Source organism: Trachinotus anak, unplaced genomic scaffold, assembly GCF_046630095.1.
Source record: "Trachinotus anak isolate AG129_WGS33_773 ecotype Australia unplaced genomic scaffold, CSIRO_AGI_Tana_v1 ptg000014l, whole genome shotgun sequence".
Taxonomy (NCBI): domain Eukaryota; kingdom Metazoa; phylum Chordata; class Actinopteri; order Carangiformes; family Carangidae; genus Trachinotus; species Trachinotus anak.
In genome coordinates, this window is record NW_027273865.1 from 16,998,316 (window position 1) to 17,007,680 (window position 9,365).

Below are 9,365 nucleotides of genomic sequence, written 5' to 3' on the forward strand. Positions count from 1 at the left end.
TGCTGCATATCTTACTTTTGACTTTGCGCCTGGACAATGTACGTGTGAATAAGCTCCTGAATAGCGTACATGTGAAGAGGCACCTAAATAATATTTCTCTCTCCTCCCTTTTCTGTGTTAAACTGTAACTCAAGTGATGTCACCTGATGGTGCTTAGAGGAGGCTGCCATGGCACTGGATGAAGATGTAACACTCCTGAAAGATTTTTGACTTTTAGTAGATCTAACACTTGTTCTGTAATAAACTATGAATATGCTTTTATTTGAATGATATCCCCTCAACTAAAGAAATCCCACATTTTGGTCTGTTTGGTCTCAATCAGTCATTTTCACCAGATTTTTACGTTCACATGTCTGTTTTTAAATCTGTTTAAGGTTCCCTGTTGTTTTTGATTTTTACTTTTGAAGAAATTAAAAATACAGTTTGAATATGTCATTTGCATATTTCAATGTTTAAACATAAACACGGGCAAATGTATAGGTTTTCCGTTTTATTTATACACTTATCTAAATATTATTACTTCACTGAATTTCAAAATCACATTAGGTAAGGTGATGGATAACACCTACAGACATAATTGTGCTAAACAGTAATATATGGGCTACAAAGATCAAATGCTCCTTCTTTTTTATACTCAGGGATTTGGCTGTAAGTACAAATGTAGGCAGTCTGCCTGAGAGGACATCAGAACTAGAAGGGCTCTTTTGAAAACACCATAGAGGGTAGGATTGATCTCTAACCGGTTCAGGGACCAGCACAGTTTACTGTCCAGGTACACACCTTGGTTTTTATAACTGTGCATCACCTCAATGTCCTTCCCTCAAACTTTGACTGACTGAAGGGTGAGCCTAAGACCTACAAAAGTCAATGACCATCTCCTTGGTCTGGGAGGTATTCAGAGGCAGTTCATGTCGCTCCATTCACTGAAGGCCAACGTCAGATCCCTGTACTCTCCTCCCTGCCCATTCTTGATACATGCCACAATAGCAGTATCATCCGAGTATTTCTGGATGAGGCAAGACTCAGAGTTGTACTTAAAATCTGCCGTATACAGGGTGAACAGGAACGAAGACAGAACAGTCCCCTGTGGAGCCCCAGTGTTGCTGACTTAGGAGGTCACACAACACAAATGGGTTAGGGTTAGTTTCTTGGAAGTGGCCTGCACACAGTGGTGGAAGTTATAAAGCAAGTCCTGCGACATGACAACACCATTCACATTAGGACCAACTGCAGAATGCTGCTTCCTGCTAGTTTGTAAGCATTAGCTAGCATTAGCCCCCAGTGGGCCAGGCACTCAGCCAATGAGCTGGACAGGAGTAAGTTGGGGGAGCTAGTCGCCTCTTGAGGCAGCCAGCTCGATGGCGACTGGCCCACTGGGGTCAAGCTGGCCACCTCGGGAGGCGACTTACTCCCCCATCCTACTACAGGCTCAAATTAGCATCAAAATGATTTTGAGCTTGTAAAGTAATGTTTACAAATAATTCCAAAGTTTGTAGTTGTAAATCAACCTTTGTAATTAAAATCTGCATAAGAAATTCAGTTTCTGCATGGGAAAAAATTTGTGCTTCTGGCAAAGAGATTTGTATTTGCTAAAATAAAAAGATTGAATAAAACCTGAACAAATGATCAGTGGTGAGGTTAAACAAAAACACAGTGAAAGAAAAAAATGCTTTTGTGAATGATTGTGTATTAATTCAGAGCAGAAAACTGTAAAACTCAGCATGCAACATTCCAAGCTGTCTATTTTTAACTTATCTTTGACTCAAGCACAATTTCTTTCACACGCAAAATTTCTCATGCAGATTTATTTCACATGTTTACAAAGGTTGATTTACAACTACAAACATTAGAATTAATTGTGAGCATCAAAATCATTTAGACCCTAATTTGAGCCCGTATAGGTGTGGGGTGTAGTCATGTGCATGACTTATCATTTCGTGTAGCTGTGGGGGGCCATAGGGTGTGGTTCTGGCCTGAGTTGGATTTTGGCATCCCTATGAAAACATATAATGGTAATTGTATTAAATAAAATGATGACTTTCCATTGCAGGGCAAAAAAAGGACATTTTAAGCAGCTCTTCCTTTGACAATCAAATGTGTTTGAAGTATTCTAAGGACTAAACATAAAAGATTTATCAATCATCCATTTAAATCTGAAATAGCATAAACTGCAAGTACAAAAGTATGAAAATTGACAAATATAAATTTATTATAAATTTACTACTTCTAGCACAACCAGCAAAGTTGACAGCTAACACCAGTTATAGTCAGTGTTTTTGTGAACATCTATGTACAGATACAACAGAAAACGGTAAAACTCAGCCTTTAAAAAGTGAGAAAAAACAGTAAAATTCCCCAAAACTACTGTATCTCTGAATTATCCTTTTAACCAAATCACACACATGTTGGATAATTTGTTATCTCCTATATATAATTTATACGATCTCCTATATATTTTTTCCCTTCCATTCACTGAGCCTTCCCAGAAACTGGTGGGAGCCCCTCCGGTGATACCCACCCCCTACTTTGAAAACCTCTGCTATGAGTGCTTCCTATCTTATTCCCAATTCCTTGCTGCAGCAACATTTAAAGGCACACAGTATTGTAGTTTCACCACGGCAGACCCACATATATGTAGAAATAACAGAGCATCTATGTGGTTTGACACAGTTTAACACTTCTGGAAATCCTTGGCTGTGGTCCAAATGTCAAAATGATCTCCTTTTCTGACCACTTTTCCTTGACCTGGATGGAAAACATCATGAGATCAAGGAAAGGCATGAAGGAGAATTCATAAGGACATAAAGACACTGCACTTACACTAGCCTTTTTTTCTTTTAAAATCAACTTTATTTATAACGTTGAAAAAATTGGATGATAAATACTCCTTTCCTAAGCACAAAAACATACAGGACTGAAATCTTGAAATAAGATAAAATAAACACAAGCAGAGAAAGATGAGCCACGGAAATAATAATTGAATAAAAATAAGGAACTTAGCAAGGGATCAGAATAAATGGTATTCAGACATAAATATATGGAGTTTCCTGGCATGAGAGCTTCTGACCTCTTCATACCTAACGGATATGTTCTGTGCGCTTGGCAATTTTTACGTGCGAGACTTAGACTTTAACGTCAACAAACATCAACCGTCATCAAAATGCCACATCGCAACACATTACTTCTCCTGACTGAAAGAGTGAATGTGTATGCTTAAACATGTCTCCATAACTACAGGAAAATGGCAGCAAATATAGATAAAGTGCACTTACAAAACATGCTCTTTTCAGTTTTTATTCCACCTCCATTCTGTAAAGCCCTGTGTGAGCTGAGGTGATGAGAATCCCTACATTATCCCTATATCTTAATTAAATTTTACACAGCCTTACATCCTCTACCCATACTGTCTTTCTCCTCATAGCTGCTGCTCTGATCTTAATACATTGTGGTCTTTCCAGACCTGGAACATGATTCCATTGACAATATGGCTTCTCCCTCTTACAGTGACAATTTTAACTAAAATTGTCTCCACCACACCTACTGTGTCAAGAAACCTGCTCCCCCCGCCACAGTAACATATTACTGCCATCTGTCATTTAAGGAGCAGCAGTGCCCCCTGCTGTTCTGAGAAGAAGCAACACACACACACACACACACACACACACACACACACACACACACACACACACACACACACACACACACACACACACACCCAGCTCCTAAGCATTACGCTGTCTTGTTTTGTTCCAAAGAGACATATAAGAGACATATAAACCCATAAGAGATTGTTTAGTAAAACATTTAAAGGACAAGACAGAAGAAGAGAAGAAGCATGACGAGACAGATAAGAGAGGAGAGGAGGAGGAAAGCAGCGGAGTGGTGAAAATGCAGATATCATAGAAAAGTGAGGGGAGTAGGAGGAACAGGATTGGACAGGACAGGTTGAGGAGAGAAAAAAAGATCAGACAAGAGAAGAAAAGACAGAAATGGCATTCAGGTTTAACCGGATATCATCTAGGGATGAAAATCAATGGGGGTAGAGAGAAGGAGCAAAGGGAGAAGGAGAACAAGACATGATCAGGTGTAACAAGTAGTCATCATACCTCCAGGATTTGATAGTCTTTGTGATGGCTTATTTTTATAACTGGAAGAGAGAAAAAAACAGATAATAGAGGAAGCATGGAAATGATTGAATTTATGACTCATAAAATAATGTTGCAAAAGCTTTTTTTTTTTTTTTTTTTAAACCAATGATGTTGTCCGACCTTTTTTTTTACAGATGTAAGAATGCACTGAAATGCAAAGGAGGATGAGAGTGGAACTCAGATGAGATGAAAGACAAGCACTGAGAGAAAGAAGAGAGGAAGAGCTGAAAAGCTTGCTCCCGTGTATTGTGATAGTGTGGGGCAGAGCAGCTGGTAGACAGCAGATATCAATCTCTCCCACAGAGGGAACACATCATGTTGCACAATTCACCAGGGATCACAACTAACACCACAGACAAGCAGTGCATGCATGTATGAGCATGTATTTTATGATAATTGTGATTTGGGGGAAAATGGGATGTCATTTCAGTTCATGGTTTGGTTAAGATGATAGTGAATATGATAGTCCAGGTAACTGCTACAAAAGTAAATGGCTGCATAATCCAGCTGCAGGCAGATGCATAAAATGGAAGTCAACATGTCACCACCACCAGTGGTGGGAAAAGAATTAAGATCCCTCACTTAAGTCTAAGTACTAATGCAACAATAAAAAAATAAAATCTGCATTACAAGCATCTGTATCAAAGCAGGAGTTTGACATCCTGGGCTTCTAAGCTTTCTTCTTGAGATTTAGATGAGAAGATCAACACCACTCTCACATCTGTACATTCAATTTGAAGCTAAAGCCAGCAGCCAGTTAGCTTAGCTCAGCATAAAGACACGAGGTTTGGTTTAGGCACAAAAACTGCTCTGTCAGGTTTAGGAAAAGATTGTGGTTTGGGTTCAATTAAATACTTCCTGAAGGTAAGAGTCTGTCTGTTGTCTCGGTTACAACAATAAACACGTGGTTACGATTGTAGAATTGTCATGGATTAAAGAAACACTGATTGGTTTGAAACACGAAACAAACACTGGTCTCCTGTGTCATAGTCCTTTGTTTTGTGGACCCATCCATCCACCTCAACCTCCTCAGAACACAGGCTTTGATACATTACATCACCTGATTTCCTCCCTTGCTCCGGTCATAATTACTATGGCAGCTAGATGTCTCCTAGCTGCAAAATGTAATTATGGGTAGTAATAAGCTACTTAAACATAAGACCTATGGGTTTGTTTTGTGAGAGGAGGGCACTTTTTTATATGTAAAATCAAAATCCACAAATTAACAAGTACCTATAGCCGTTAGATAAATATACTGGATTATATTGTCTCTCTGGATTGTGGGGAAGAAGTATTAAGTTGCGGAAAATGAAAATACTTGACTAAATGTTCATAGTTACTTTCCACCACTGGTATAAACACATTCTGAATCACTCTGAGCAAAAAGCTGGGTAGACAGAATCAGTAGATAACCACAGCCATGATAGCACCTAATTAGCTAGACAGTTTCTGATAGTTTGTGAAAATCCATTTACTGCTAATGCCTGAGCTGACTATGCTGAACTTTTGTCACTAACAGCTTTTTTTTTTTTTTTTTCTTTCCCTCTGACTGGGCAGCGTTCAAAAACAAGAGACTTCAGGTCAAGCATAAGCAAGTGGTTCAGCAAAGTGAAGCATACCTGAGTCTCTGGAGAGGAAAAGAAAGGCAGATAAGATTAGTGCATATCAGGATGAAGTCATCACAAGGTCTTGGACTTATTTGTGGCGATGGACATGGTGTGTTCAAGGGTCGTGAAGAGGTCGAGATGTAAAGCACTTCGGAGAATGTTTGTTTCAAAGTCCAGAGAGGAAGAAACTTAATATGTACCTACATGACAAGGTTAGTTTTTTTTTATTTAATCTTTCAACTACTGTACATGCAAACTGGATATCCACACAGTTCATTTAGACATACCAATAAGTAACATGACGGATGCATGAGTGTCCACCTGGTGAAAATATCAAACAGTTGAAAGAAACCTTGGTAGGATACTGACCTGAGAAAAGCCTCCAACATGACAGGTGTGATGAATACTTTTCTCCCAAAATCAGCTTCTTCGTGCATAATTTGCAATTGCAAAACCACTAAAGATTTACAAAGTGGATGCAGCAGTTGGGGCTTGGAGTGTAGTCCTGCTGAGGTTTAACGACTCCTGGAAGAAAAGAAGGGAACTGTCAAAGATGTAAGCAGAACCAAAACTCCCCCAACATCTAATCCAAGATGTTCTATATGACAGGATTTCCAAAAATTGTTGCATCTGTCAAACGTCACTGTCCTGAGTACCAGATGTTTTGTTGAATTTGGAAAAGACAGTAAAATCATACTGATTACTGTACATGTGCAATTAACGTAAGAAAAAATGCATATGAAGTCTTTAAAGTGACAAAGGGGATCACACATCTCGGCCCCTGAGAACATGTGCTGTGACTAAGTCTCAGAAAGTTTTCCATGACTCTCCAGCAGCTGAAACCCATCTGTGCCCTTAGCCCAAGTGCTGCAGCATCTTACTGTTTCGTTAAAACTAAGATCAGTTCCTAGGAGCAAGTTTTTAGCTATATTAATTTAGCTATATCATCCTAACCTAACCAAAACTTGTGTCAACAAATACAACAAAACAACCTCTCCATTTTTGAGCTTGAGCCTCTTTCTGCTCTTGCCATCTGTCAAAATATATATAAAATATTTTCATGGGTTAAATCCTACAAGTTCTCCGACTACAGGATTCAGAGGAGACTCTTTCTGAAAGTCAGCTGAGACGTTCAGCTCTCACGATCGAAGCAGCTTGTCTGGCCTCTTCAAGATGATCACAATGCATAAATCACCATCTATGACAGAGAAGACGTGACAAACTGCATGAAACAAACAATCCACAACCAATAGGTGAAGAGCTTCTGCAGAGGAGAAAAACTCACAAGGCAGAGATCCAAGGCTGGCAGAAGTAGATGCTTTGCTCTCCAGCCAGTCTTCAAGTGGCAGCCAGACAGCTTTCTGATCGAGCTTGAAAACTGATCAAGAGAACATGCAGATCATTCCTTATGAGCTCTTTCTTTTCCCTTCTTCATGACTCATCTAGACATGTGTGTTATTTTAAATGAGATAATACTAGGAATGTGGTATGTCCAAGCTTCTGGGGAAAATAAAAATTGCATTGGGAAACATGATGTTCTGTCTTCTGTGTGTTGCCGTGAGGCAAAAAAATGAAAGATGAATTTTCTGTTACTTTATCACTTTCATTATGAACATCAAGTAGTGAACATTTGATATTAAGACAACGCTGGTAGGCATCCTGCTGAAGTATGATTAAACTCTTGAAATAGAACATGCAGCCATTAGTACCTACATGCTCTGTGTGACACTAAGAATAATAGGACAATATGGTTTCAACACCCCCGTCTTACCCCCCTTATCAGTTAAAATCAACATGCAAATTTAAACGAAGGTTAAATTTAATTCAAAGCTTTAAAGAGCAGCCCCAATCATCTTATTTTGCCAAGATTATCTGTCATGGTGGATTTAGTGCCTGATTTGTCTTGAAGCTAATAAAAAAATAAAGGGAATCAGAATGATGGTTAATTTTAACTCTTGAATGAATTTCAGCCACAGGGATTTCAGTGGTGCAATTGTCACAGTGGCAGGTAAATTCAAAATGATTGCATTCATTTATTTACAGATATGGGGTGCAGGTGAATTACTCCCTCTGTGATACAAATTATAATTACTCATGAAAATTGTAGGTTTAAAAGGAACATGATGACAATTACAGTTTTTTTTTTTTATCAACTGTAAGTAGTTATGGTTGAATCAAACTGTAAATCATTTTTCACAGTCATCTCTCTGGGAGATTTAGCCCCCTTTTAGCACCATGCTAACCACAGCAAGAACTAGAGAAGAAGCCTTGCCAGGGTGAAGGTTACAGCAGAAATACATTTGTGCCATAGTGTTCAAATCCTAAACCTTCATGTATCATTCACACATTATTATCAAAGCAGTCTATACATGATTTTAATTGTCAAATGTTGGGAAGTACAACTAATTTGACAAATTGCCGCACATGATAGCACATCCCTCTAATACATGGCAGTAAAAACAAAGAATAATACATACAGCCAGAGGCATTGTTTTTGGGTTGTCCATCTGTCCGTCTGTCCCATTCTCGTGGACATGACATCTCAGTAACGCCTTGGCACAAACATTGCCTTGGAGTCAAGGATCGACTGATTAGATTTTGGTGGTCAAAGGTCAAGGTCGTGATGACCCCACAAACATTCACTTGGATGAACTGATTAGATTTTAGTGGCCTAAGGTGAAAAGTCAAAATCAGTGTGATTTTGCCATTACTCAAGACTTCACACAGTAATTATGACAAAATTTCACACAAATGAATAATTTTTTTTATATGACTCTGGATAAACAGGGATGTAATCTAAAACTAGTTTGAGTGACAGAGTTAATTTTCTAGTTTTTAATGCAGTGTTTAGTGTGTATATGTGCTGATCTCTGGCGCTGAAACCTTACATATGTATGCATTTGTATAGCATGTCTTGAGTGTCCAAATTTCTTCCTACAGTGCGAGGAAAAAAAGACATAGAAAATCCACTGACCCTGAAGAACCAAATGAAGACCCAAATGATCACCCTCCTCTTGTGGGAACTTTCTTCCGGGGTCTGAGTTGAACCCCGGGCCTGGGGCCTTTCTGTGTGGAGTTTTCATGTTCTTCCCCTGTCCCCCTGTTCCCTCCAGGTACTCCGGCGTCCTCCCACAGTCCAAAGACATGCGCGTTAGGTTGATTGGTGACTCTAAATTCCCGTAGGTGCATGAGTGAGTGTGTGTGTGGTTGTTTGTCTGCCGACCTGTCCAGGGTGTACCCTGCCCTCGCCTGAAGTCAGCTGGGATTGCCCCCCCCCAGCAACCCGATTTCAGATAAGCTTTATAGAAAATGGATGGATGGATGGATATATATATATATATGTGTGTGTGTGTGTGTGTACTTTGTGTACTTGTTTTTATGCACATGTGCATGTCTTTAAAACATGTTTATGTATACATATGTTATATGTGAGTGTGCAAGGGTGCATATGTGTGTGTGTAATGACAGATGGTCCGTTTAATAACCTTGCAAGCATGGTTGCCTGTGGGGCTGGCATGCCCAAGATGTGGGGAGTGACCTTGTTTTTTATGACCATACAGAGAGCAACCTGTTACAACTGGGAATGTGTATTGTGTGTGTGTGTATCACT

At 39.3% G+C, this 9,365-nt stretch overlaps 1 long non-coding RNA gene across 1 annotated transcript; it reads right to left on the minus strand.

Moving 5' to 3' along the window:
- Positions 1-6,062: 6,062 nt before the first annotated feature.
- On the minus strand, positions 6,063-7,514 carry LOC139631588 (uncharacterized). The gene is made up of 3 exons (XR_011693414.1): positions 7,041-7,514; positions 6,899-6,953; positions 6,063-6,280 (listed from the first exon to the last, which is right to left on the minus strand). It is a non-coding gene; the product is annotated as an uncharacterized lncRNA (long non-coding RNA).
- Positions 7,515-9,365: the final 1,851 nt, after the last annotated feature.